The 21,738-nt window shown below is 41.3% G+C and overlaps 35 non-coding genes and 26 pseudogenes across 35 annotated transcripts; all 61 read right to left on the bottom strand.

The window, feature by feature from the left end:
* Positions 1-137: 137 nt before the first annotated feature.
* On the bottom strand, positions 138-256 carry LOC139956970 (5S ribosomal RNA; annotated as a pseudogene).
* Positions 257-332: 76 nt separating this feature from the next.
* LOC139956819 (5S ribosomal RNA) lies at positions 333-451 on the bottom strand (annotated as a pseudogene).
* A 76-nt stretch (positions 452-527) lies between these two features.
* Positions 528-646, bottom strand: LOC139957584 (5S ribosomal RNA; annotated as a pseudogene).
* Positions 647-870: 224 nt separating this feature from the next.
* LOC139955636 (5S ribosomal RNA) lies at positions 871-989 on the bottom strand. Its single transcript, XR_011788870.1, has one exon. It is a non-coding gene; the product is annotated as a 5S ribosomal RNA (ribosomal RNA).
* Positions 990-1,065: 76 nt separating this feature from the next.
* On the bottom strand, positions 1,066-1,184 carry LOC139957583 (5S ribosomal RNA; annotated as a pseudogene).
* A 5,824-nt stretch (positions 1,185-7,008) lies between these two features.
* Positions 7,009-7,127, bottom strand: LOC139956793 (5S ribosomal RNA; annotated as a pseudogene).
* Positions 7,128-7,203: 76 nt separating this feature from the next.
* Positions 7,204-7,322, bottom strand: LOC139957140 (5S ribosomal RNA; annotated as a pseudogene).
* A 76-nt stretch (positions 7,323-7,398) lies between these two features.
* On the bottom strand, positions 7,399-7,517 carry LOC139956166 (5S ribosomal RNA; annotated as a pseudogene).
* A 73-nt stretch (positions 7,518-7,590) lies between these two features.
* LOC139956660 (5S ribosomal RNA) lies at positions 7,591-7,709 on the bottom strand (annotated as a pseudogene).
* Positions 7,710-7,942: 233 nt separating this feature from the next.
* LOC139955967 (5S ribosomal RNA) lies at positions 7,943-8,061 on the bottom strand. The gene has a single exon (XR_011789193.1). It is a non-coding gene; the product is annotated as a 5S ribosomal RNA (ribosomal RNA).
* A 76-nt stretch (positions 8,062-8,137) lies between these two features.
* On the bottom strand, positions 8,138-8,256 carry LOC139955966 (5S ribosomal RNA). The gene has a single exon (XR_011789192.1). It is a non-coding gene; the product is annotated as a 5S ribosomal RNA (ribosomal RNA).
* A 76-nt stretch (positions 8,257-8,332) lies between these two features.
* LOC139956659 (5S ribosomal RNA) lies at positions 8,333-8,451 on the bottom strand (annotated as a pseudogene).
* A 233-nt stretch (positions 8,452-8,684) lies between these two features.
* Positions 8,685-8,803, bottom strand: LOC139955965 (5S ribosomal RNA). Its single transcript, XR_011789191.1, has one exon. It is a non-coding gene; the product is annotated as a 5S ribosomal RNA (ribosomal RNA).
* A 76-nt stretch (positions 8,804-8,879) lies between these two features.
* LOC139955964 (5S ribosomal RNA) lies at positions 8,880-8,998 on the bottom strand. The gene has a single exon (XR_011789190.1). It is a non-coding gene; the product is annotated as a 5S ribosomal RNA (ribosomal RNA).
* A 76-nt stretch (positions 8,999-9,074) lies between these two features.
* Positions 9,075-9,193, bottom strand: LOC139957582 (5S ribosomal RNA; annotated as a pseudogene).
* A 224-nt stretch (positions 9,194-9,417) lies between these two features.
* On the bottom strand, positions 9,418-9,536 carry LOC139956072 (5S ribosomal RNA). The gene has a single exon (XR_011789296.1). It is a non-coding gene; the product is annotated as a 5S ribosomal RNA (ribosomal RNA).
* Positions 9,537-9,609: 73 nt separating this feature from the next.
* On the bottom strand, positions 9,610-9,728 carry LOC139957587 (5S ribosomal RNA). Its single transcript, XR_011789502.1, has one exon. It is a non-coding gene; the product is annotated as a 5S ribosomal RNA (ribosomal RNA).
* A 76-nt stretch (positions 9,729-9,804) lies between these two features.
* On the bottom strand, positions 9,805-9,923 carry LOC139957581 (5S ribosomal RNA; annotated as a pseudogene).
* Positions 9,924-10,147: 224 nt separating this feature from the next.
* Positions 10,148-10,266, bottom strand: LOC139955625 (5S ribosomal RNA). The gene has a single exon (XR_011788859.1). It is a non-coding gene; the product is annotated as a 5S ribosomal RNA (ribosomal RNA).
* Positions 10,267-10,342: 76 nt separating this feature from the next.
* LOC139955962 (5S ribosomal RNA) lies at positions 10,343-10,461 on the bottom strand. Its single transcript, XR_011789187.1, has one exon. It is a non-coding gene; the product is annotated as a 5S ribosomal RNA (ribosomal RNA).
* A 233-nt stretch (positions 10,462-10,694) lies between these two features.
* On the bottom strand, positions 10,695-10,813 carry LOC139955961 (5S ribosomal RNA). Its single transcript, XR_011789186.1, has one exon. It is a non-coding gene; the product is annotated as a 5S ribosomal RNA (ribosomal RNA).
* Positions 10,814-10,889: 76 nt separating this feature from the next.
* On the bottom strand, positions 10,890-11,008 carry LOC139955960 (5S ribosomal RNA). Its single transcript, XR_011789185.1, has one exon. It is a non-coding gene; the product is annotated as a 5S ribosomal RNA (ribosomal RNA).
* A 76-nt stretch (positions 11,009-11,084) lies between these two features.
* Positions 11,085-11,203, bottom strand: LOC139957580 (5S ribosomal RNA; annotated as a pseudogene).
* Positions 11,204-11,427: 224 nt separating this feature from the next.
* LOC139955613 (5S ribosomal RNA) lies at positions 11,428-11,546 on the bottom strand. Its single transcript, XR_011788848.1, has one exon. It is a non-coding gene; the product is annotated as a 5S ribosomal RNA (ribosomal RNA).
* Positions 11,547-11,622: 76 nt separating this feature from the next.
* On the bottom strand, positions 11,623-11,741 carry LOC139957579 (5S ribosomal RNA; annotated as a pseudogene).
* A 224-nt stretch (positions 11,742-11,965) lies between these two features.
* LOC139955601 (5S ribosomal RNA) lies at positions 11,966-12,084 on the bottom strand. Its single transcript, XR_011788837.1, has one exon. It is a non-coding gene; the product is annotated as a 5S ribosomal RNA (ribosomal RNA).
* Positions 12,085-12,160: 76 nt separating this feature from the next.
* LOC139955959 (5S ribosomal RNA) lies at positions 12,161-12,279 on the bottom strand. Its single transcript, XR_011789184.1, has one exon. It is a non-coding gene; the product is annotated as a 5S ribosomal RNA (ribosomal RNA).
* Positions 12,280-12,355: 76 nt separating this feature from the next.
* LOC139957498 (5S ribosomal RNA) lies at positions 12,356-12,474 on the bottom strand (annotated as a pseudogene).
* Positions 12,475-12,698: 224 nt separating this feature from the next.
* LOC139955227 (5S ribosomal RNA) lies at positions 12,699-12,817 on the bottom strand. Its single transcript, XR_011788473.1, has one exon. It is a non-coding gene; the product is annotated as a 5S ribosomal RNA (ribosomal RNA).
* A 76-nt stretch (positions 12,818-12,893) lies between these two features.
* Positions 12,894-13,012, bottom strand: LOC139955214 (5S ribosomal RNA). The gene has a single exon (XR_011788461.1). It is a non-coding gene; the product is annotated as a 5S ribosomal RNA (ribosomal RNA).
* Positions 13,013-13,087: 75 nt separating this feature from the next.
* Positions 13,088-13,206, bottom strand: LOC139955097 (5S ribosomal RNA). Its single transcript, XR_011788350.1, has one exon. It is a non-coding gene; the product is annotated as a 5S ribosomal RNA (ribosomal RNA).
* Positions 13,207-13,282: 76 nt separating this feature from the next.
* LOC139955958 (5S ribosomal RNA) lies at positions 13,283-13,401 on the bottom strand. The gene has a single exon (XR_011789183.1). It is a non-coding gene; the product is annotated as a 5S ribosomal RNA (ribosomal RNA).
* Positions 13,402-13,477: 76 nt separating this feature from the next.
* On the bottom strand, positions 13,478-13,596 carry LOC139957578 (5S ribosomal RNA; annotated as a pseudogene).
* Positions 13,597-13,820: 224 nt separating this feature from the next.
* LOC139955590 (5S ribosomal RNA) lies at positions 13,821-13,939 on the bottom strand. The gene has a single exon (XR_011788826.1). It is a non-coding gene; the product is annotated as a 5S ribosomal RNA (ribosomal RNA).
* Positions 13,940-14,015: 76 nt separating this feature from the next.
* On the bottom strand, positions 14,016-14,134 carry LOC139955213 (5S ribosomal RNA). Its single transcript, XR_011788460.1, has one exon. It is a non-coding gene; the product is annotated as a 5S ribosomal RNA (ribosomal RNA).
* Positions 14,135-14,210: 76 nt separating this feature from the next.
* LOC139956103 (5S ribosomal RNA) lies at positions 14,211-14,329 on the bottom strand. Its single transcript, XR_011789327.1, has one exon. It is a non-coding gene; the product is annotated as a 5S ribosomal RNA (ribosomal RNA).
* A 76-nt stretch (positions 14,330-14,405) lies between these two features.
* Positions 14,406-14,524, bottom strand: LOC139955880 (5S ribosomal RNA). The gene has a single exon (XR_011789108.1). It is a non-coding gene; the product is annotated as a 5S ribosomal RNA (ribosomal RNA).
* A 76-nt stretch (positions 14,525-14,600) lies between these two features.
* Positions 14,601-14,719, bottom strand: LOC139956811 (5S ribosomal RNA; annotated as a pseudogene).
* A 76-nt stretch (positions 14,720-14,795) lies between these two features.
* Positions 14,796-14,914, bottom strand: LOC139957577 (5S ribosomal RNA; annotated as a pseudogene).
* A 224-nt stretch (positions 14,915-15,138) lies between these two features.
* On the bottom strand, positions 15,139-15,257 carry LOC139955165 (5S ribosomal RNA). The gene has a single exon (XR_011788416.1). It is a non-coding gene; the product is annotated as a 5S ribosomal RNA (ribosomal RNA).
* A 76-nt stretch (positions 15,258-15,333) lies between these two features.
* Positions 15,334-15,452, bottom strand: LOC139956102 (5S ribosomal RNA). Its single transcript, XR_011789326.1, has one exon. It is a non-coding gene; the product is annotated as a 5S ribosomal RNA (ribosomal RNA).
* Positions 15,453-15,528: 76 nt separating this feature from the next.
* Positions 15,529-15,647, bottom strand: LOC139957575 (5S ribosomal RNA; annotated as a pseudogene).
* Positions 15,648-15,871: 224 nt separating this feature from the next.
* Positions 15,872-15,990, bottom strand: LOC139955519 (5S ribosomal RNA). The gene has a single exon (XR_011788757.1). It is a non-coding gene; the product is annotated as a 5S ribosomal RNA (ribosomal RNA).
* A 76-nt stretch (positions 15,991-16,066) lies between these two features.
* Positions 16,067-16,185, bottom strand: LOC139957574 (5S ribosomal RNA; annotated as a pseudogene).
* Positions 16,186-16,409: 224 nt separating this feature from the next.
* LOC139956008 (5S ribosomal RNA) lies at positions 16,410-16,528 on the bottom strand. Its single transcript, XR_011789233.1, has one exon. It is a non-coding gene; the product is annotated as a 5S ribosomal RNA (ribosomal RNA).
* Positions 16,529-16,604: 76 nt separating this feature from the next.
* On the bottom strand, positions 16,605-16,723 carry LOC139956101 (5S ribosomal RNA). Its single transcript, XR_011789325.1, has one exon. It is a non-coding gene; the product is annotated as a 5S ribosomal RNA (ribosomal RNA).
* A 76-nt stretch (positions 16,724-16,799) lies between these two features.
* Positions 16,800-16,918, bottom strand: LOC139957459 (5S ribosomal RNA; annotated as a pseudogene).
* A 224-nt stretch (positions 16,919-17,142) lies between these two features.
* Positions 17,143-17,261, bottom strand: LOC139956858 (5S ribosomal RNA; annotated as a pseudogene).
* Positions 17,262-17,506: 245 nt separating this feature from the next.
* LOC139957576 (5S ribosomal RNA) lies at positions 17,507-17,625 on the bottom strand. Its single transcript, XR_011789501.1, has one exon. It is a non-coding gene; the product is annotated as a 5S ribosomal RNA (ribosomal RNA).
* A 76-nt stretch (positions 17,626-17,701) lies between these two features.
* On the bottom strand, positions 17,702-17,820 carry LOC139956899 (5S ribosomal RNA; annotated as a pseudogene).
* Positions 17,821-18,444: 624 nt separating this feature from the next.
* Positions 18,445-18,563, bottom strand: LOC139957564 (5S ribosomal RNA). Its single transcript, XR_011789500.1, has one exon. It is a non-coding gene; the product is annotated as a 5S ribosomal RNA (ribosomal RNA).
* Positions 18,564-18,639: 76 nt separating this feature from the next.
* Positions 18,640-18,758, bottom strand: LOC139956692 (5S ribosomal RNA). Its single transcript, XR_011789405.1, has one exon. It is a non-coding gene; the product is annotated as a 5S ribosomal RNA (ribosomal RNA).
* Positions 18,759-18,834: 76 nt separating this feature from the next.
* On the bottom strand, positions 18,835-18,953 carry LOC139956734 (5S ribosomal RNA; annotated as a pseudogene).
* Positions 18,954-19,029: 76 nt separating this feature from the next.
* Positions 19,030-19,148, bottom strand: LOC139957573 (5S ribosomal RNA; annotated as a pseudogene).
* A 224-nt stretch (positions 19,149-19,372) lies between these two features.
* LOC139955578 (5S ribosomal RNA) lies at positions 19,373-19,491 on the bottom strand. Its single transcript, XR_011788815.1, has one exon. It is a non-coding gene; the product is annotated as a 5S ribosomal RNA (ribosomal RNA).
* A 245-nt stretch (positions 19,492-19,736) lies between these two features.
* LOC139956898 (5S ribosomal RNA) lies at positions 19,737-19,855 on the bottom strand (annotated as a pseudogene).
* Positions 19,856-20,479: 624 nt separating this feature from the next.
* On the bottom strand, positions 20,480-20,598 carry LOC139957553 (5S ribosomal RNA). The gene has a single exon (XR_011789499.1). It is a non-coding gene; the product is annotated as a 5S ribosomal RNA (ribosomal RNA).
* Positions 20,599-20,674: 76 nt separating this feature from the next.
* LOC139955045 (5S ribosomal RNA) lies at positions 20,675-20,793 on the bottom strand. The gene has a single exon (XR_011788298.1). It is a non-coding gene; the product is annotated as a 5S ribosomal RNA (ribosomal RNA).
* Positions 20,794-20,869: 76 nt separating this feature from the next.
* On the bottom strand, positions 20,870-20,988 carry LOC139956733 (5S ribosomal RNA; annotated as a pseudogene).
* Positions 20,989-21,407: 419 nt separating this feature from the next.
* Positions 21,408-21,526, bottom strand: LOC139956071 (5S ribosomal RNA). The gene has a single exon (XR_011789295.1). It is a non-coding gene; the product is annotated as a 5S ribosomal RNA (ribosomal RNA).
* Positions 21,527-21,599: 73 nt separating this feature from the next.
* On the bottom strand, positions 21,600-21,718 carry LOC139955082 (5S ribosomal RNA). The gene has a single exon (XR_011788333.1). It is a non-coding gene; the product is annotated as a 5S ribosomal RNA (ribosomal RNA).
* Between the last annotated feature and the right edge of the window lie 20 nt (positions 21,719-21,738).

Here is a 21,738-nt window from a genome sequence, read left to right as displayed (position 1 = left end):
TATATTAAGTTAATCTATATTTCACATATATATGTATTAAATTCTAATATATAAAAACAATCGAGTTATTTATTAATATATTGGATTTTCAAATCGCTTTCCTTGTGGCAAGACAGTGTTCTAATTAGAAAAAGAAAGGCCTACGGCACCCAGTATTTCCAGGCGGTCACCCATCCAAGTACTGACTGCGCTGTACGTTGCTTGACTTCGGTGATCGGACGAGAACCGGTATAGTCAACGTGATATGGCCGTAGACATAACAAGAGGTCAATGTAGGCCATTTCAATTTCTCATCGTCGTGGCAACATAGTGTTATCAATGAGGAAAATAAAAGCCTACTGCACCCGGTATTCCCAGGCGGTCACCCATCCAAGTACTGACTGCGCTCTACGTTGCTTGACTTCGGTGATCGGACGAGAACCGGTATAGTCAACGTGATATGGCCGTAGACATAACAAGAGGTCAATGGAGGCCATTTCAATTTCTCATCGTCGTGGCAACATAGTGTTATCAATTGTGAAAATAAAAGCCTACGGCACCCAGTATTCCCAGGCGGTCACCCACCTTAGTACTGACTGCGCTCTACGTTGCTTGACTTACCTGATCGGACGAGAACCGGTATATTGAACGTGATGTGGCCGTAGACATTACAAGAGGTGAAATGCAGGCTAGTTGTTTGGTAGGTTATGATGAGTTGATTTAATGTATATATTATACATGAATGTATTTAATATATATTAAGTTAATCTATATTTCACATATATATGTATTAAATTCTAATATATAAAAACAATCGAGTTATTTATTAATATATTCGATTTTCAAATCGCTTTCCTTGTGGCAAGACAGTGTTCTAATTAGGAAAAGGAAGGCCTACGGCACCCAGTATTCCCAGGCGGTCACCCATCCAAGTACTGACTGCGCTCTACGTTGCTTGACTTCGGTGATCGGACGAGAACCGGTATAGTCAACGTGATATGGCCGTAGACATAACAAGAGGTCAATGGAGGCCATTTCAATTTCTCATCGTCGTGGCAACATAGTGTTATCAATTGTGAAAATAAAAGCCTACGGCACCCAGTATTCCCAGGCGGTCACCCACCTTAGTACTGACTGCGCTCTACGTTGCTTGACTTACCTGATCGGACGAGAACCGGTATATTGAACGTGATGTGGCCGTAGACATTACAAGAGGTGAAATGCAGGCTAGTTGTTTGGTAGGTTATGATGAGTTGATTTAATGTATATATTATACATGAATGTATTTAATATATATTAAGTTAATCTATATTTCACATATATATGTATTAAATTCTAATATATAAAAACAATCGAGTTATTTATTAATATATTGGATTTTCAAATCGCTTTCCTTGTGGCAAGACAGTGTTCTAATTAGGAAAAGGAAGGCCTACGGCACCCAGTATTCCCAGGCGGTCACCCATCCAAGTACTGACTGCGCTCTACGTTGCTTGACTTCGGTGATCGGACGAGAAGCGGTTTTTTTTTTTTTTTTTATTTATTTTTTTTTTTTTTATTTGACGGAAGAACCCACTGGTTCTCCGATTGAATGTACAGATATTAACATGGTTACAAGAAATAAAGAAAGAGAATATATATAAAACTATAACAATAATACAACACTATCAATACAATCATGTACAACAATAAAGGAGTAATCCTAGAATAAGGAAGGCATGAAAAAATTAACTATCAAACTTGTACTCGTAGGAGCCATCTTCAAGAGGCTTGAGAATGACGTCACCTTGAGTAAACAACTCCCAAAATGTAGAAATTTCTTTTTTCTTTACAAAATAGTGGAATAAGAAATCGATTTTCTTTCGTAGTGAATTATGAAAGAAGTTTTGAATATTAATGTGTTTTTCCCCGTTCAGGAGGCTAACACGAGTGGTCCAAACAACTTTTTTGAAAGTGTTTAGAATAAGATCAATCGAAATTGTCTCATGCCTCCTATGGTTAAGTTCCATACCTAAGAGAGTTATTTGCCTCCATTTATCATTGTTGTTGATTTTACAGATTTTCTGAAGCTTCTTGATAATATCTCCCCAGAGAAGATTTACGGTTTTGCAATCGACAAAAAGATGCAAGACAGTTTCATTATGGTTCTTACATAAGGTACATAAAGGAGAGTCAACTAGCTTAAAAAGATACAACTTATCGTTACAGAATAAAATATTATGAAGAAGACGGAAATCGAGGTCACTATCGTGAAAAGCTTTTAGACCTTTGTAGACATTGGTCCACCTATGTTCAAAAGAGACATCGTTAAAAACGTGTTTCCAGTGGATTTCGCCTTTTGGAATTGTTGAGACGGCCTCCCTTAGGAGATCAGTTGCATTCCTGACACTAACGGTGGACGCATCTAGCGTGGTGTCACCACAAGAGAGGGTGAGTGAAAGTGACTCATTGTCATTTTGACTGACAATTTTATCGCCCGAATAGATTTGTTCGAGCCAATCTTTTGGAAAAGCGTTCAAAATAGATGTGACGTAATCAAATACGTCATCAACATCAAGTTTACAATGTGGGTTGGCCATAGTAATGGCTTCATGGATACCCTCTGCGGGAAGCCGTCTTGGGATCATTTCATACATAAGATCGCCTACAAAAATTATACCACCTTCAATGAAATCTCTATTAAAGAGGGTTTCGTCAGTTTCATTTACAATAAATGGATTATGGAACAGCGGTTGCATAAGAATTTCTTCCCTGTTCACTGGAGGGCATAACTTTTTATCCGTTAACTTTTTCCAGGCACTCAACAACTCATAATAGTACGGTAAAAGTTTTCTCATAGAATTGCTATGAGGTAAAATACGAAATACGTGTAAACCTAGTTTCATATATTCATAATGGTTCAGAAAATAGAGCATTAAATCTTTTAACATCGGATTGATACTGTTGCTAAGTAGTTTACAGATGTACTTCATACGTAAAGCGTCTCTCTTTATAAAAATGTCACAAAGGTTAAGGCCACCTTTGTCTACAGGTTGAAGAAGAACATTGTAGGATATGCCAGGTTTCTTACCTCCCCACATAAATTCGATAACACTTTCTTTCAAAGAGTCTCCTACCCATTTAGGGACCGGAATAATAGTAGCAAGATATGTCAGTCTTGAGACAACTAGAGAATTTACAACAAGAGCTCTGCCTTTAAAGGAGAGGTTCCGCCCTTTCCACCTCTTGAGAACATTGCAACAAGAGGCAGTCTTGGCTTTCCAGTTTTCTCTTTCAAGAGCATCCTTATCATTGCCGATACAAACACCAAGCACTTCTATAAAATCGTTCCTAATCGGAAAATTGAACTCGTCTTTTCGTACTTTGCCTTTTCCGAGCACTAGTAACTCGGTTTTCTCTACATTACACTTAGAGCCAGAGGCGCCTTCATACAGGTTAATAACATTTTGTACGGACTTAACACTAGAAGTATCAGAGAGAAAGAAAGTGGTATCATCTGCATGTTGAAACATTTTAGCTTCATGATGCATAAACTTAATACCAACTATACTCTTACTTTTGTAAATAGCGTCATGAAATGGTTCAGCAGATAATACATATAAAATAGTAGAAATTGGACAACCCTGGCGAACCCCTCTCTGAATATGAAAAGCATCTGAAATATAACCATTGTGTTTAATACAGCCTTGAATATCGTTGTAGAGGATTTTAACCCAGTTAATTAAATTAGTACCGAAACCCATCCTTTGTAAAACATTAATAAGATATTCATGGTTTACTCGATCGAAGGCTTTTAATTGATCAATTTTAAGAACATAGCCCTCCAGCTTGTTTTCGTTAACATAATTAATAATATTTCTCATAGCCAGAACATTGTCGGCAATATCTCTGCCGGGAACACAACAGGTCTGATCACTAGAGACAAGGCAATTGATAACCCTAGAGATTCTATTGGCCAGGGCCTTTGTGATTATTTTGTAGTCTGTGTTCAAAAGACTAATCGGTCTCCAATTCTTAAGTTTTCTCAAATCCCCTTTCTTGGGTATCAAGGTAATTAGGCCTGTTTTCATAGATTTACACATTTCATTTGTGTTGTAAATTTCTTTCGTCAGTTTGAGAAAAACCTCCCCCAATACATCCCAAAATTCCTTATAAAACTCAACAGTGAGTCCGTCTAAACCAGGGCTTTTACTCGACTCCATATCAAAAAGTGATTTTTGGAGTTCTGCAGCCGAAATGTCCCCCTCACATGACTGAGAATCAGGTTCGGACAACGTTTTAGAAAGCTGACTAAGTAGTACCTCCCTCTGAATACTCACTGACGGTTCTGCGGTGTACAGCGTTTTGTAAAATCTGGCCTGTTCGTGGATAATATCGTCTTGATCGTTAATGATCGCGCCCTCGTCGGTGAGAATCTGGCGCATTACTTTTTTGCTTTGTCGAGATTTTTCTAAATTGAGGAAAAATTTTGACGAACGTTCTCCTTCTTCGAACCACTTGATTCTCGATCTAAGCGCGGCTCCTCTGATATCTGCGCGGGTCGTCTCGTCTAGCTGAAATTCTAAATTCCGTAGCCTTGTAGTGTCGTAGTCTTGATATTTTTGCGCTTTCGCCCTTTCGTGGTTGATTTGTTTCCTTAGTTTTCTTTGATGTGTACGCGAGAGTCTGCTTTTGACCTTGGTAAATTGGATTGCAGTCCTTTTTAGTGAATCTTTCAAAACGTCATACCACTGGAGGATATTATTGTCGTAACAAGTCTTCTGTTTTTCTCGCTCGATGAAATCTCTTATTTCCGAACAGAAGGATGTGTCCTCGAGTATGGAGTTATTAAAGATCCATACACCGGGGCCCCTAGGAAAAAGGGTAAAGTCAAGTTTAAGTTCAACCATGTCGTGATCAGAATCGGGATAGCGAGAGATGGAGCATGATTTGACGTAGCGAACTAGCTGTTTGTTTAAAAGAAATCTATCAATCCTGGAAGCGGTTTTGTGGTTGCTGGCTGTTCTTGTAAATTGGATTAAAGAAGGGTGGCGCTCTCTCCAAATATCGACAAGCTCGTATTCCGTCATAATAAGTTTCAGAGATTTTCGAGAAGAGTCCGGGTTAGGTGTTGTTGGGTATTTATCCACGTAAGTATTAAGAACGGTATTGAAGTCTCCCGCTAGAATAATTGGTTCAGGCACGTTGCGGAGTTTTCTTGAAATATCTTCTAGGAATTGTTTTCGTTCGCTCGGCGTGTTTGGAGCATAGATGTTAAAAAATGTAAAAGACTGTCCATCCACAGTAATACTTAATTTTAAAAAGCGACCGTTTATATCCGGTTCGAAGTGGTGTACATCGATATCGCTACCCTTCCTAATTAAACAACTCGTTCCCCTTCGTCTCGAGGGAGAATAGAAGGAAGATAAAATATCACCATCCCATTCAAGTTTGGCCTGGTCATGAATTGACTGGTCCCAAAAGGTTTCTTGTAATAAAACAAGGTCAAATTTGTTTTTAGAAACGTGAGAGAATAACCCTCTTCTTTTATCTTGATTGATCAGTCCGTTGCAATTTAGGCAGGCGAGTAAAAACATTATAACGGTGAGTGAAAAATACATCGTTAATGCTGGTCTAGTGATGGCTGGCGAGGTTGAAAATTACGTGCTTTGGCTAGGTTGGGTGTAGGGTCGGCTTTCTTTTTGTTGTTTTTCATTTTCCTCGTTTGGACAGTCCAATCGTCATCACTAGAGAGGTTCCGTTTCTGCGAGGTTGGGTTGTCTTCTTTGTCTGTGTTCTGTGTCGCTGGGTCTGTGGTTTAATTATTTCTCGGTTTCGGTTGAGAGCTATTAATGTTTCGGCTTGGTTTGTTTTCGTTTTCTGCTGGGGTCTGTTTGTCTGTTTCGATCGTTTCACGTGGCTGGGGGTTGTCCGGGATATCTTGGATTGTTGTATTATCTTGTTCTGCGCAGGCCGAATCATTTGTTTCCATTTCTGAGGTATTGTTGTCTTCTTTGGGTGTAGGGGGAGTAGTAGGGCAGTCGAAACTTTTGTGCCCGAATTGCTGGCACCTGTAACATTTCACCCGCGGGCATTTACTTTCGCTGTGACCCTGCATACCGCATTCTTTGCAAGTATATTGCTTACACTCTCTCATGATATGGTCCGAGCTAAGGCAAATGTTGCATACCCGGGATTGTCCGTTATGCTTCAATCGAAGATGGACTCCAGATATGAAAATGGAGTACGGAAGGCTCTTTGCGTTGGACGGGAGTTCTAACCTAATATATCTTATCCCGTTCTCTACATTGGGAAAGTCCTCATAGGTTTTGTGGGTCCATGCGCTCTTGAGTATGCACCCAAATTCTCTCAGCTTATCTGACAGTTCATCGTCATCTATGAAAACTGGTACCCCAAACAAGCTCACAGTGAGTAGGTTCCTTGTTACCCCTCGTACCTCGTATCCTACACCATCAATCAGTACGCCAGTCGCCTGTAGAAGCTCTACATCTGTTGTTTCCTTAAGTGTTACGATCCATTGCCCGTTGGAATTCACACAACCGAGAATGTTTTCTTTCCCAATGTCATCAGATAGCGCGCGAAGGACATCACGGGCTTCAAATTTATTATCGGTGATACGTACACTGTTGTTTTTCATAACCGCACAGCGTTTCTGTGTGCTGCTTTGAACAGCGGTAGTGGATTTCGCGGAATCCATGCTCGTTGAGGTGAAGACCGCGTGCGTCGGAGACGCAGCGGAGTGACACGAAAAATGCAGTCAAAACACAAATTATTCACCAAAAATCCTAAATAGAACAACTAAAATGTCCGCTGATCACAAACACATCAGCCGATGGCCACGATTCCGAAAAAGAACGGAAGGAAAGGGGTAAAAATACGAACAAACACGAGAACGACGAGAAACCGGTATATTCAACGAGAACCGGTATAGTCAACGTGATATGGCCGTAGACATAACAAGAGGTCAATGTAGGCCATTTCAATTTCTCATCGTCGTGGCAACATAGTGTTATCAATTAGGAAAATAAAAGCCTACGACACCCAGTATTCCCAGGCGGTCATCCATCCAAGTACTGACTGCGCTCTACGTTGCTTGACTTCGGTGATCGGACGAGAACCGGTATAGTCAACGTGATGTGGCCGTAGACATAACAAGAGGTCAATGTAGGCCATTTCAATTTCTCATCGTCGTGGCAACATAGTGTTATCAATTAGGAAAATAAAAGCCTACGACACCCAGTATTCCCAGGCGGTCATCCATCCAAGTACTGACTGCGCTCTACGTTGCTTGCCTTCGGTGATCGGACGAGAACCGGTATAGTCAACGCGATGTGGCCGTAGACATAACAAGAGGTCAATGTAGGCCATTTCAATTTTTCATCGTCGTGGCAACATAGTGTTATCAATGAGGAAAATAAAAGCCTACGGCACCCAGTATTCCCAGGCGGTCACCCATCCAAGTACTGACTGCGCTCTACGTTGCTTGACTTCGGTGATCGGACGAGAACCGGTACAGTCAACGTGATATGGCCGTTTACATAAGAGGTCAATGTAGGCCATTTCACTTTCTCATCGTCGTGGCAACATAGTGTTATCAATTAGGAAAATAAAAGCCTACGGCACCCAGTGTTCCCAGGCGGTCACCCATCCAAGTACTGACTGCGCTCTACGTTGCTTGACTTCGGTGATCGGACGAGAACCGGTATAGTCATCGTGATGTGGCCGTAGACATTCTAAGAGGTGAAATGTAGGCTAGTTGTTTGGTAGGTTATGATGAGTGGATTTAATATATATATTATACATGAATGTATTTAATATATATTATGTTAACCTATATTTTACATATAGTAGTTATTTATTAATATATTCGATTTTCAAATCGCTTTCCTTGTGGCAAGACAATGTAGGCCATTTCAATTTCCCATCGTCGTGGCAACATAGTGTTATCAATTAGGAAAATAAAAGCCTACTGCACCCAGTATTCCCAGGCGGTCACCCATCCAAGTACTGACTGCGCTCTACGTTGCTTGACTTCGGTGATCGGACGAGAACCGGTATAGTCAACGTGATATGGCCGTAGACATAACAAGAGGTCAATGTAGGCCATTTCAATTTCTCATCGTCGTGGCAACATAGTGTTATCAATTAGGAAAATAAAAGCCTACTGCACCCAGTATTCCCAGGCGGTCACCCATCCAAGTACTGACTGCGCTCTACGTTGCTTGACTTCGGTGATCGGACGAGAACCGGTATAGTCAACGTGATATGGCCGTAGACATAACAAGAGGTCAATGTAGGCCATTTCACTTTCTCATCGTCGTGGCAACATAGTGTTATCAATGAGGAAAATAAAAGCCTACGGCACCCAGTGTTCCCAGGCGGTCACCCATCCAAGTACTGACTGCGCTCTACGTTGCTTGACTTCGGTGATCGGACGAGAACCGGTATAGTCATCGTGATGTGGCCGTAGACATTCTAAGAGGTGAAATGTAGGCTAGTTGTTTGGTAGGTTATGATGAGTGGATTTAATATATATATTATACATGAATGTATTTAATATATATTATGTTAACCTATATTTTACATATAGTAGTTATTTATTAATATATTCGATTTTCAAATCGCTTTCCTTGTGGCAAGACAATGTAGGCCATTTCAATTTCCCATCGTCGTGGCAACATAGTGTTATCAATTAGGAAAATAAAAGCCTACTGCACCCAGTATTCCCAGGCGGTCACCCATCCAAGTACTGACTGCGCTCTACGTTGCTTGACTTCGGTGATCGGACGAGAACCGGTATAGTCAACGTGATATGGCCGTAGACATAACAAGAGGTCAATGTAGGCCATTTCAATTTCTCATCGTCGTGGCAACATAGTGTTATCAATTAGGAAAATAAAAGCCTACTGCACCCAGTATTCCCAGGCGGTCACCCATCCAAGTACTGACTGCGCTCTACGTTGCTTGACTTCGGTGATCGGACGAGAACCGGTATAGTCAACGTGATATGGCCGTAGACATAACAAGAGGTCAATGTAGGCCATTTCAATTTCTCATCGTCGTGGCAACATAGTGTTATCAATTGTGAAAATAAAAGCCTACGGCACCCAGTATTCCCAGGCGGTCACCCACCTTAGTACTGACTGCGCTCTACGTTGCTTGACTTACCTGATCGGACGAGAACCGGTATATTGAACGTGATGTGGCCGTAGACATTACAAGAGGTCAAATGCAGGCTAGTTGTTTGGTAGGTTATGATGAGTGGATTTAATGTATATATTATACATGAATGTATTTAATATATATTAAGTTAATCTATATTTCACATATATATGTATTAAATTCTAATATATAAAAACAATCGAGTTATTTATTAATATATTCGATTTTCAAATCGCTTTCCTTGTGGCAAGACAGTGTTCTAAGTAGGAAAAGGAAGGCCTACGGCACCCAGTATTCCCAGGCGGTCACCCATCCAAGTACTGACTGCGCTCTACGTTGCTTGACTTCGGTGATCGGACGAGAACCGGTATAGTCAACGTGATATGGCCGTTTACATAAGAGGTCAATGTAGGCCATTTCACTTTCTCATCGTCGTGGCAACATAGTGTTATCAATTAGGAAAATAAAAGCCTACGGCACCCAGTATTCCCAGGCGGTCACCCATCCAAGTACTGACTGCGCTCTACGTTGCTTGACTTCGGTGATCGGACGAGAACCGGTATAGTCAACGTGATATGGCCGTAGACATAACAAGAGGTCAATGGAGGCCATTTCAATTTCTCATCGTCGTGGCAACATAGTGTTATCAATTGTGAAAATAAAAGCCTACGGCACCCAGTATTCCCAGGCGGTCACCCACCTTAGTACTGACTGCGCTCTACGTTGCTTGACTTACCTGATCGGACGAGAACCGGTATATTGAACGTGATGTGGCCGTAGACATTACAAGAGGTGAATAGCAGGCTAGTTGTTTGGTAGGTTATGATGAGTGGATTTAATGTATATATTATACATGAATGTATTTAATATATATTAAGTTAATCTATATTTCACATATATATGTATTAAATTCTAATATATAAAAAGAATCGAGTTATTTATTAATATATTCGATTTTCAAATCGCTTTCCTTGTGGCAAGACAGTGTTCTAATTAGAAAAAGAAAGGCCTACGGCACCCAGTATTCCCAGGCGGTCACCCATCCAAGTACTGACTGCGCTCTACGTTGCTTGACTTCGGTGATCGGACGAGAACCGGTATAGTCAACGTGATATGGCCGTAGACATAACAAGAGGTCAATGTAGGCCATTTCAATTTCTCATCGTCGTGGCAACATAGTGTTATCAATTAGGAAAATAAAAGCCTACTGCACCCAGTATTCCCAGGCGGTCACCCATCCAAGTACTGACTGCGCTCTACGTTGCTTGACTTCGGTGATCGGACGAGAACCGGTATAGTCAACGTGATATGGCCGTAGACATTCTAAGAGGTGAAATGTAGGCTAGTTGTTTGGTAGGTTATGATGAGTGGATTTAATATATATATTATACATGAATGTATTTAATATATATTATGTTAACCTATATTTTACATATAGTAGTTATTTATTAATATATTCGATTTTCAAATCGCTTTCCTTGTGGCAAGACAATGTAGGCCATTTCAATTTCCCATCGTCGTGGCAACATAGTGTTATCAATTAGGAAAATAAAAGCCTACTGCACCCAGTATTCCCAGGCGGTCACCCATCCAAGTACTGACTGCGCTCTACGTTGCTTGACTTCGGTGATCGGACGAGAACCGGTATAGTCAACGTGATATGGCCGTAGACATAACAAGAGGTCAATGTAGGCCATTTCAATTTCTCATCGTCGTGGCAACATAGTGTTATCAATTAGGAAAATAAAAGCCTACTGCACCCAGTATTCCCAGGCGGTCACCCATCCAAGTACTGACTGCGCTCTACGTTGCTTGACTTCGGTGATCGGACGAGAACCGGTATAGTCAACGTGATATGGCCGTAGACATAACAAGAGGTCAATGTAGGCCATTTCAATTTCTCATCGTCGTGGCAACATAGTGTTATCAATTGTGAAAATAAAAGCCTACGGCACCCAGTATTCCCAGGCGGTCACCCACCTTAGTACTGACTGCGCTCTACGTTGCTTGACTTACCTGATCGGACGAGAACCGGTATATTGAACGTGATGTGGCCGTAGACATTACAAGAGGTGAAATGCAGGCTAGTTGTTTGGTAGGTTATGATGAGTGGATTTAATGTATATATTATACATGAATGTATTTAATATATATTAAGTTAATCTATATTTCACATATATATGTATTAAATTCTAATATATAAAAACAATCGAGTTATTTATTAATATATTCGATTTTCAAATCGCTTTCCTTGTGGCAAGACAGTGTTCTAAGTAGGAAAAGGAAGGCCTACGGCACCCAGTATTCCCAGGCGGTCACCCATCCAAGTACTGACTGCGCTCTACGTTGCTTGACTTCGGTGATCGGACGAGAACCGGTATAGTCAACGTGATATGGCCGTAGACATAACAAGAGGTCAATGGAGGCCATTTCAATTTCTCATCGTCGTGGCAACATAGTGTTATCAATTAGGAAAATAAAAGCCTACGGCACCCAGTATTCCCAGGCGGTCACCCACCTTAGTACTGACTGCGCTCTACGTTGCTTGACTTACCTGATCGGACGAGAACCGGTATATTGAACGTGATGTGGCCGTAGACATTACAAGAGGTGAAATGCAGGCTAGTTGTTTGGTAGGTTATGATGAGTGGATTTAATGTATATATTATACATGAATGTATTTAATATATATTAAGTTAATCTATATTTCACATATATATGTATTAAATTCTAATATATAAAAACAATCGAGTTATTTATTAATATATTCGATTTTCAAATCGCTTTCCTTGTGGCAAGACAGTGTTCTAATTAGAAAAAGAAAGGCCTACGGCACCCAGTATTCCCAGGCGGTCACCCATCCAAGTACTGACTGCGCTCTACGTTGCTTGACTTCGGTGATCGGACGAGAACCGGTATAGTCAACGTGATATGGCCGTAGACATAACAAGAGGTCAATGTAGGCCATTTCAATTTCTCATCGTCGTGGCAACATAGTGTTATCAATTAGGAAAATAAAAGCCTACTGCACCCAGTATTCCCAGGCGGTCACCCATCCAAGTACTGACTGCGCTCTACGTTGCTTGACTTCGGTGATCGGACGAGAACCGGTATAGTCAACGTGATATGGCCGTAGACATAACAAGAGGTCAATGGAGGCCATTTCAATTTCTCATCGTCGTGGCAACATAGTGTTATCAATTGTGAAAATAAAAGCCTACGGCACCCAGTATTCCCAGGCGGTCACCCACCGTAGTACTGACTGCGCTCTACGTTGCTTGACTTACCTGATCGGACGAGAACCGGTATATTGAACGTGATGTGGCCGTAGACATTACAAGAGGTGAAATGCAGGCTAGTTGTTTGGTAGGTTATGATGAGTGGATTTAATGTATATATTATACATGAATGTATTTAATATATATTAAGTTAATCTATATTTCACATATATATGTATTAAATTCTAATATATAAAAACAATCGAGTTATTTATTAATATATTCGATTTTCAAATCGCTTTCCTTGTGGCAAGACAGTGTTCTAATTAGAAAAAGAAAGGCCTACGGCACCCAGTATTCCCAGGCGGTCACCCATCCAAGTACCGACTGCGCTCTACGTTGCTTGACTTCGGTGATCGGACGAGAACCGGTATAGTCAACGTGATATGGCCGTAGACATAACAAGAGGTCAATGTAGGCCATTTCAATTTCTCATCGTCGTGGCAACATAGTGTTATCAATTATGAAAATAACAGCCTACGACACCCAGTATTCCCAGGCGGTCACCCATCCAAGTACTGACTGCGCTCTACGTTGCTTGACTTCGGTGATCGGACGAGAACCGGTATAGTCAACGTGATATGGCCGTAGACATAACAAGACGTCAATGTAGGCCATTTCAATTTTTCATCGTCGTGGCAACATAGTGTTCTAATTAGAAAAAGAAAGGCCTACGGCACCCAGTATTCCCAGGCGGTCACCCATCCAAGTACTGACTGCGCTCTACGTTGTTTGACTTCGGTGATCGGACGAGAACCGGTATAGTCAACGTGATATGGCCGTAGACATAACAAGAGGTCAATGTAGGCCATTTCAATTTCTCATCGTCGTGGCAACATAGTGTTATCAATTAGGAAAATAAAAGCCTACTGCACCCAGTATTCCCAGGCGGTCACCCATCCAAGTACTGACTGCGCTCTACGTTGCTTGACTTCGGTGATCGGACGAGAACCGGTATAGTCAACGTGATATGGCCGTAGACATAAGAAGAGGTCAATGGAGGCCATTTCAATTTCTCATCGTCGTGGCAACATAGTGTTATCAATTGTGAAAATAAAAGCCTACGGCACCCAGTATTCCCAGGCGGTCACCCACCTTAGTACTGACTGCGCTCTACGTTGCTTGACTTACCTGATCGGACGAGAACCGGTATATTGAACGTGATGTGGCCGTAGACATTACAAGAGGTGAAATGCAGGCTAGTTGTTTGGTAGGTTATGATGAGTGGATTTAATGTATATATTATACATGAATGGATTTAATATATATTAAGTTAATCTATATTTCACATATATATGTATTAAATTCTAATATATAAAAACAATCGAGTTATTTATTAATATATTCGATTTTCAAATCGCTTTCCTTGTGGCAAGACAGTGTTCTAATTAGAAAAAGAAAGGCCTACGGCACCCAGTATTCCCAGGCGGTCACCCATCCAAGTACTGACTGCGCTCTACGTTGCTTGACTTCGGTGATCGGACGAGAACCGGTATAGTCAACGTGATATGGCCGTAGACATAACAAGAGGTCAATGTAGGCCATTTCAATTTCTCATCGTCGTGGCAACATAGTGTTATCAATTAGGAAAATAACAGCCTACGACACCCAGTATTCCCAGGCGGTCACCCATCCAAGTACTGACTGCGCTCTACGTTGCTTGACTTCGGTGATCGGACGAGAACCGGTATAGTCAACGTGATATGGCCGTAGACATAACAAGAGGTCAATGTAGGCCATTTCAATTTTTCATCGTCGTGGCAACATAGTGTTATCAATTAGGAAAATAAAAGCCTACGGCACCCAGTATTCCCAGGCGGTCACCCATCCAAGTACTGACTGCGCTCTACGTTGCTTGACTTCGGTCATCGGACGAGAACCGGTATAGTCAACGTGATATGGCCGTAGACATAAGAAGAGGTCAATGTAGGCCATTTCAATTTCTCATCGTCGTGGCAACATAGTGTTATCAATTGTGAAAATAAAAGCCTACGGCACCCAGTATTCCCAGGCGGTCACCCACCTTAATACTGACTGCGCTCTACGTTGCTTGACTTCGGTGATCGGACGAGAACCGGTATAGTCAACGTGATATGGCCGTAGACATAACAAGAGGTCAATGTAGGCCATTTCAATTTCTCATCGTCGTGGCAACATAGTGTTATCAATTAGGAAAATAAAAGCCTACTGCACCCAGTATTCCCAGGCGGTCACCCATCCAAGTACTGACTGCGCTCTACGTTGCTTGACTTCGGTGATCGGACGAAAACCGGTATAGTCAACGTGATATGGCCGTAGACATAAGAAGAGGTCAATGGAGGCCATTTCAATTTCTCATCGTCGTGGCAACATAGTGTTATCAATTGTGAAAATAAAAGCCTACGGCACCCAGTATTCCCAGGCGGTCACCCACCTTAGTACTGACTGCGCTCTACGTTGCTTGACTTACCTGATCGGACGAGAACCGGTATATTGAACGTGATGTGGCCGTAGACATTACAAGAGGTGAAATGCAGGCTAGTTGTTTGGTAGGTTATGATGAGTGGATTTAATGTATATATTATACATGAATGTATTTAATATATATTAAGTTAATCTATATTTCACATATATATGTATTAAATTCTAATATATAAAAACAATCGAGTTATTTATTAATATATTCGATTTTCAAATCGCTTTCCTTGTGGCAAGACAGTGTTCTAATTAGGAAAAGGAAGGCCTACGGCACCCAGTATTCCCAGGCGGTCACCCATCCAAGTACTGACTGCGCTCTACGTTGCTTGACTTCGGTGATCGGACGAGAACCGGTATAGTCAACGTGATGTGGCCGTAGACATAACAAGAGGTCAATGTAGGCCATTTCAATTTCTCATCGTCGTGGCAACATAGTGTCATCAATTAGGAAAATAAAAGCCTACGGCACCCAGTATTCCCAGGCGGTCACCCATCCAAGTACTGACTGCGCTCTACGTTGCTTGACTTCGGTCATCGGACGAGAACCGGTATAGTCAACGTGATATGGCCGTAGACATAACAAGAGGTCAATGTAGGCCATTTCAATTTCTCATCGTCGTGGCAACATAGTGTTATCAATTGTGAAAATAAAAGCCTACGGCACCCAGTATTCCCAGGCGGTCACCCACCTTAGTACTGACTGCGCTCTACGTTGCTTGACTTACCTGATCGGACGAGAACCGGTATATTGAACGTGATGTGGCCGTAGACATTACAAGAGGTGAAATGCAGGCTAGTTGTTTGGTAGGTTATGATGAGTGGATTTAATGTATATATTATACATGAATGTATTTAATATATATTAAGTTAATCTATATTTCACATATATATGTATTAAATTCTAATATATAAAAACAATCGAGTTATTTATTAATATATTCGATTTTCAAATCGCTTTCCTTGTGGCAAGACAGTGTTCTAATTAGGAAAAGGAAGGCTTACGGCACCCAGTATTCCCAGGCGGTCACCCATCCAAGTACTGACTGCGCTCTACGTTGCTTGACTTCGGTGATCGGACGAGAACCGGTATAGTCAACGTGATATGGCCGTAGACATAACAAGAGGTCAATGGAGGCCATTTCAATTTCTCATTGTCGTGGCAACATAGTGTTATCAATTAGGAAAATAAAAGCCTACGGCACCCAGTATTCCCAGGCGGTCACCCACCTTAGTACTGACTGCGCTCTACGTTGCTTGACTTACCTGATCGGACGAGAACCGGTATATTGAACGTGATGTGGCCGTAGACATTACAAGAGGTGAAATGCAGGCTAGTTGTTTGGTAGGTTATGATGAGTGGATTTAATGTATATATTATACATGAATGTATTTAATATATATTAAGTTAATCTATATTTCACATATATATGTATTAAATTCTAATATATAAAAACAATCGAGTTATTTATTAATATATTCGATTTTCAAATCGCTTACCTTGTGGCAAGACAGTGTTCTAATTAGAAAAAGAAAGGCCTACGGCACCCAGTATTCCCAGGCGGTCATCCATCCAAGTACTGACTGCGCTCTACGTTGCTTGACTTCGGTGATCGGACGAGAACCGGTATAGTCAACGTGATGTGGCCGTAGACATAAGAAGAGGTCAATGTAGGCCATTTCAATTTCTCATCGTCGTGGCAACATAGTGTCATCAATTAGGAAAATAAAAGCCTACGGCACCCAGTATTCCCAGGCGGTCACCCATCCAAGTACTGACTGCGCTCTACGTTGCTTGACTTCGGTCATCGGACGAGAACCGGTATAGTCAACGTGATATGGCCGTAGACATAAGAAGAGGTCAATGTAGGCCATTTCAATTTCTCATCGTCGTGGCAACATAGTGTTATCAATTGTGAAAATAAAAGCCTACGGCACCCAGTATTCCCAGGCGGTCACCCACCTTAGTACTGACTGCGCTCTACGTTGCTTGACTTACCTGATCGGACGAGAACCGGTATATTGAACGTGATATGGCCGTAGACATTACAAGAGGTGAAATGCAGGCTAGTTGTTTGGTAGGTTATGATGAGTGGATTTAATGTATATATTATACATGAATGTATTTAATATATATTAAGTTAATCTATATTTCACATATATATGTATTAAATTCTAATATATAAAAACAATCGAGTTATTTATTAATATATTCGATTTTCAAATCGCTTTCCTTGTGGCAAGACAGTGTTCTAATTAGAAAAAGAAAGGCCTACGGCGCCCAGTATTCCCAGGCGGTCACCGATCCAAGTACTGACTGCGCTCTACGTTGCTTGACTTCGGTGATCGGACGAGAACCGGTATAGTCAACGTGATATGGCCGTAGACATAACAAGAGGTCAATGTAGGCCATTTCACTTTCTCATCGTCGTGGCAACATAGTGTTATCAATTGGGAAAATAAAAGCCTACGGCACCCAGTACTGACTGCGCTCTACGTTGCTTGACTTCGGTGATCGGACGAGAACCGGTATCGTCAACGTGATATGGCCGTAGACATAACAAGAGGTCAATGTAGGCCATTTCAATTTCTCATCGTCGTGGCAACATAGTGTTATCAATTAGGAAAATAAAAGCCTACGGCACCCAGTATTCCCAGGCGGTCACCCATCCAAGTACTGACTGCGCTCTACGTTGCTTGACTTCGGTGATCGGACGAGAACCGGTATAGTCAACGTGATATGGCCGTAGACATAACAAGAGGTCAATGTAGGCCATTTCACTTTCTCATCGTCGTGGCAACATAGTGTTATCAATTGGGAAAATAAAAGCCTACGGCACCCAGTATTCCCAGGCGGTCACCCATCCAAGTACTGACTGCGCTCTACGTTGCTTGACTTCGGTGATCGGACGAGCACCGGTATCGTCAACGTGATGTGGCCGTAGACATTACAAGAGGTGAAATGCAGACTACTTGTGTGGTAGGTTATGATGAGTTGATTTAATATATATATTATACATGAATGGATTTAATATATATAATGTTAATCTATATTTTACATATATATGTATAAAATTCTAATACATAAAAACAAAGTAGTTATTTATAAATATATTCGATTTTCAAATCGCTTTCCTTGTGGCAAGACAATGTAGGCCATTTCAATTTCTCATCGTCGTGGCAACATAGTGTTATCAATTGGGAAGATAAAAGCCTACGGCACCCAGTACTGACTGCGCTCTACGTTGCTTGACTTCGGTGATCGGACGAGAACCGGTATCGTCAAAGTGATGTGGCCGTAGACATAACAAGAGGTGAAATGCAGACTACTTGTGTGGTAGGTTATGATGAGTTGATTTAATATATATATTATACATGAATGGATTTAATATATATTATGTTAATCTATATTTTACATATATATGTATAAAATTCTAATACATAAAAACAAAGTAGTTATTTATAAATATATTGGATTTTCAAATCGCTTTCCTTGTGACAAGAGGTCAATGTAGGCCATTTCAATTTCTCATCGTCGTGGCAACATAGTGTTATCAATTAGGAAAATAAAAGCCTACGGCACCCAGTATTCCCAGGCGGTCACCCATCCAAGTACTGACTGCGCTCTACGTTGCTTGACTTCGGTGATCGGACGAGAACCGGTATAGTCAACGTGATATGGCCGTAGACATAACAAGAGGTCAATGTAGGCCATTTCAATTTTTCATCGTCGTGGCAACATAGTGTTATCAATTAGGAAAATAAAAGCCTACGGCACCCAGTATTCCCAGGGGGTCACCCATCCAAGTACTGACTGCGCTCTACGTTGCTTGACTTCGGTGATCGGACGAGAACCGGTATTGTCAACGTGATATGGCCGTAGACATAACAAGAGGTCAATGTAGGCCATTTCAATTTCTCATCGTCGTGGCAACATAGTGTTATCAGTTATGAAAATAAAAGCCTACGACACCCAGTATTCCCAGGCGGTCATCCATCCAAGTACTGACTGCGCTCTTCGTTGCTTGACTTCGGTGATCGGACGAGAACCGGTATAGTCAACGTGATATGGCCGTAGACATAACAAGAGGTCAATGTAGGCCATTTCAATTTTTCATCGTCGTGGCAACATAGTGTTATCAATTAGGAAAATAAAAGCCTACGGCACCCAGTATTCCCAGGCGGTCACCCACCTTAGTACTGACTGCGCTCTACGTTGCTTGACTTACCTGATCGGACGAGAACCGGTATATTGAACGTGATGTGGCCGTAGACATTACAAGAGGTGAAATGCAGGCTAGTTGTTTGGTAGGTTATGATGAGTGGATTTAATGTATATATTATACATGAATGTATTTAATATATATTAAGTTAATCTATATTTCACATATATATGTATTAAATTCTAATATATAAAAACAATCGAGTTATTTATTAATATATTCGATTTTCAAATCGCTTTCCTTGTGGCAAGACAGTGTTCTAATTAGAAAAAGAAAGGCCTACGGCACCCAGTATTCCCAGGCGGTCACCCATCCAAGTACTGACTGCGCTCTACGTTGCTTGACTTCGGTGATCGGACGAGAACCGGTATAGTCAACGTGATATGGCCGTAGACATAACAAGAGGTCAATGTAGGCCATTTCACTTTCTCATCGTCGTGGCAACATAGTGTTATCAATTGGGAAAATAAAAGCCTACGGCACCCAGCTCTGACTGCGCTCTACGTTGCTTGACTTCGGTGATCGGACGAGAACCGGTATCGTCAACGTGATATGGCCGTAGACATAACAAGAGGTCAATGTAGGCCATTTCAATTTCTCATCGTCGTGGCAACATAGTGTTATCAATTAGGAAAATAAAAGCCTACGGCACCCAGTATTCCCAGGCGGTCACCCATCCAAGTACTGACTGCGCTCTACGTTGCTTGACTTCGGTGATCGGACGAGCACCGGTATCGTCAACGTGATGTGGCCGTAGACATTACAAGAGGTGAAATGCAGACTACTTGTGTGGTAGGTTATGATGAGTTGATTTAATATATATATTATACATGAATGGATTTAATATATATAATGTTAATCTATATTTTACATATATATGTAGAAAATTCTAATACATAAAAACAAAGTAGTTATTTATAAATATATTGGATTTTCAAATCGCTTTCCTTGTGGCAAGACAATGTAGGCCATTTCAATTTCTCATCGTCGTGGCAACATAGTGTTATCAATTGGGAAAATAAAAGCCTACGGCACCCAGTACTGACTGCGCTCTACGTTGCTTGACTTCGGTGATCGGACGAGAACCGGTATCGTCAACGTGATGTGGCCGTAGACATAACAAGAGGTGAAATGCAGACTACTTGTGTGGTAGGTTATGATGAGTTGATTTAATATATATATTATACATGAATGGATTTAATATATATTATGTTAATCTATATTTTACATATATATGTATAAAATTCTAATACATAAAAACAAAGTAGTTATTTATAAATATATTGGATTTTCAAATCGCTTTCCTTGTGACAAGAGGTCAATGTAGGCCATTTCAATTTCTCATCGTCGTGGCAACATAGTGTTATCAATTAGGAAAATAAAAGCCTACGGCACCCAGTATTCCCAGGCGGTCACCCATCCAAGTACTGACTGCGCTCTACGTTGCTTGACTTCGGTGATCGGACGAGAACCGGTATAGTCAACGTGATATGGCCGTAGACATAACAAGAGGTCAATGTAGGCCATTTCAATTTTTCATCGTCGTGGCAACATAGTGTTATCAATTAGGAAAATAAAAGCCTACGGCACCCAGTATTCCCAGGGGGTCACCCATCCAAGTACTGACTGCGCTCTACGTTGCTTGACTTCGGTGATCGGACGAGAACCGGTATAGTCAACGTGATATGGCCGTAGACATAACAAGAGGTCAATGTAGGCCATTTCAATTTCTCATCGTCGTGGCAACATAGTGTTATCAATTAGGAAAATAAAAGCCTACGACACCCAGTATTCCCAGGCGGTCATCCATCCAAGTACTGACTGCGCTCTTCGTTGCTTGACTTCGGTGATCGGACGAGAACCGGTATAGTCAACGTGATATGGCCGTAGACATAACAAGAGGTCAATGTAGGCCATTTCAATTTTTCATCGTCGTGGCAACATAGTGTTATCAATTAGGAAAATAAAAGCCTACGGCACCCAGTATTCCCAGGCGGTCACCCACCTTAGTACTGACTGCGCTCTACGTTGCTTGACTTACCTGATCGGACGAGAACCGGTATATTGAACGTCATGTGGCCTTAGACATTACAAGAGGTGAAATGCAGGCTAGTTGTTTGGTAGGTTATGATGAGTGGATTTAATGTATATATTATACATGAATGTATTTAATATATATTAAGTTAATCTATATTTCACATATATATGTATTAAATTCTAATATATAAAAACAATCGAGTTATTTATTAATATATTCGATTTTCAAATCGCTTTCCTTGTGGCAAGACAGTGTTCTAATTAGGAAAAGGAAGGCCTACGGCACCCAGTATTCCCAGGCGGTCACCCATCCAAGTACTGACTGCGCTCTACGTTGCTTGACTTCGGTGATCGGACGAGAACCGGTATAGTCAACGTGATATGGCCGTTTACATAAGAGGTCAATGTAGGCCATTTCACTTTCTCATCGTCGTGGCAACATAGTGTTATCAATTAGGAAAGTAAAAGCCTACGGCACCCAGTATTCCCAGGCGGTCACCCATCCAAGTACTGACTGCGCTCTACGTTGCTTGACTTCGGTGATCGAACGAGAACCGGTATAGTCAACGTGATATGGCCGTAGACATAAGAAGAGGTCAATGGAG

The sequence above is a fragment of the Apostichopus japonicus genome, chromosome 17 (assembly GCF_037975245.1).
Source record: "Apostichopus japonicus isolate 1M-3 chromosome 17, ASM3797524v1, whole genome shotgun sequence".
Lineage (NCBI taxonomy): Eukaryota > Metazoa > Echinodermata > Holothuroidea > Aspidochirotida > Stichopodidae > Apostichopus > Apostichopus japonicus.
Note: the sequence above shows the minus strand (reverse complement) of the source record. Positions and strands in the feature narration are given on the sequence as shown.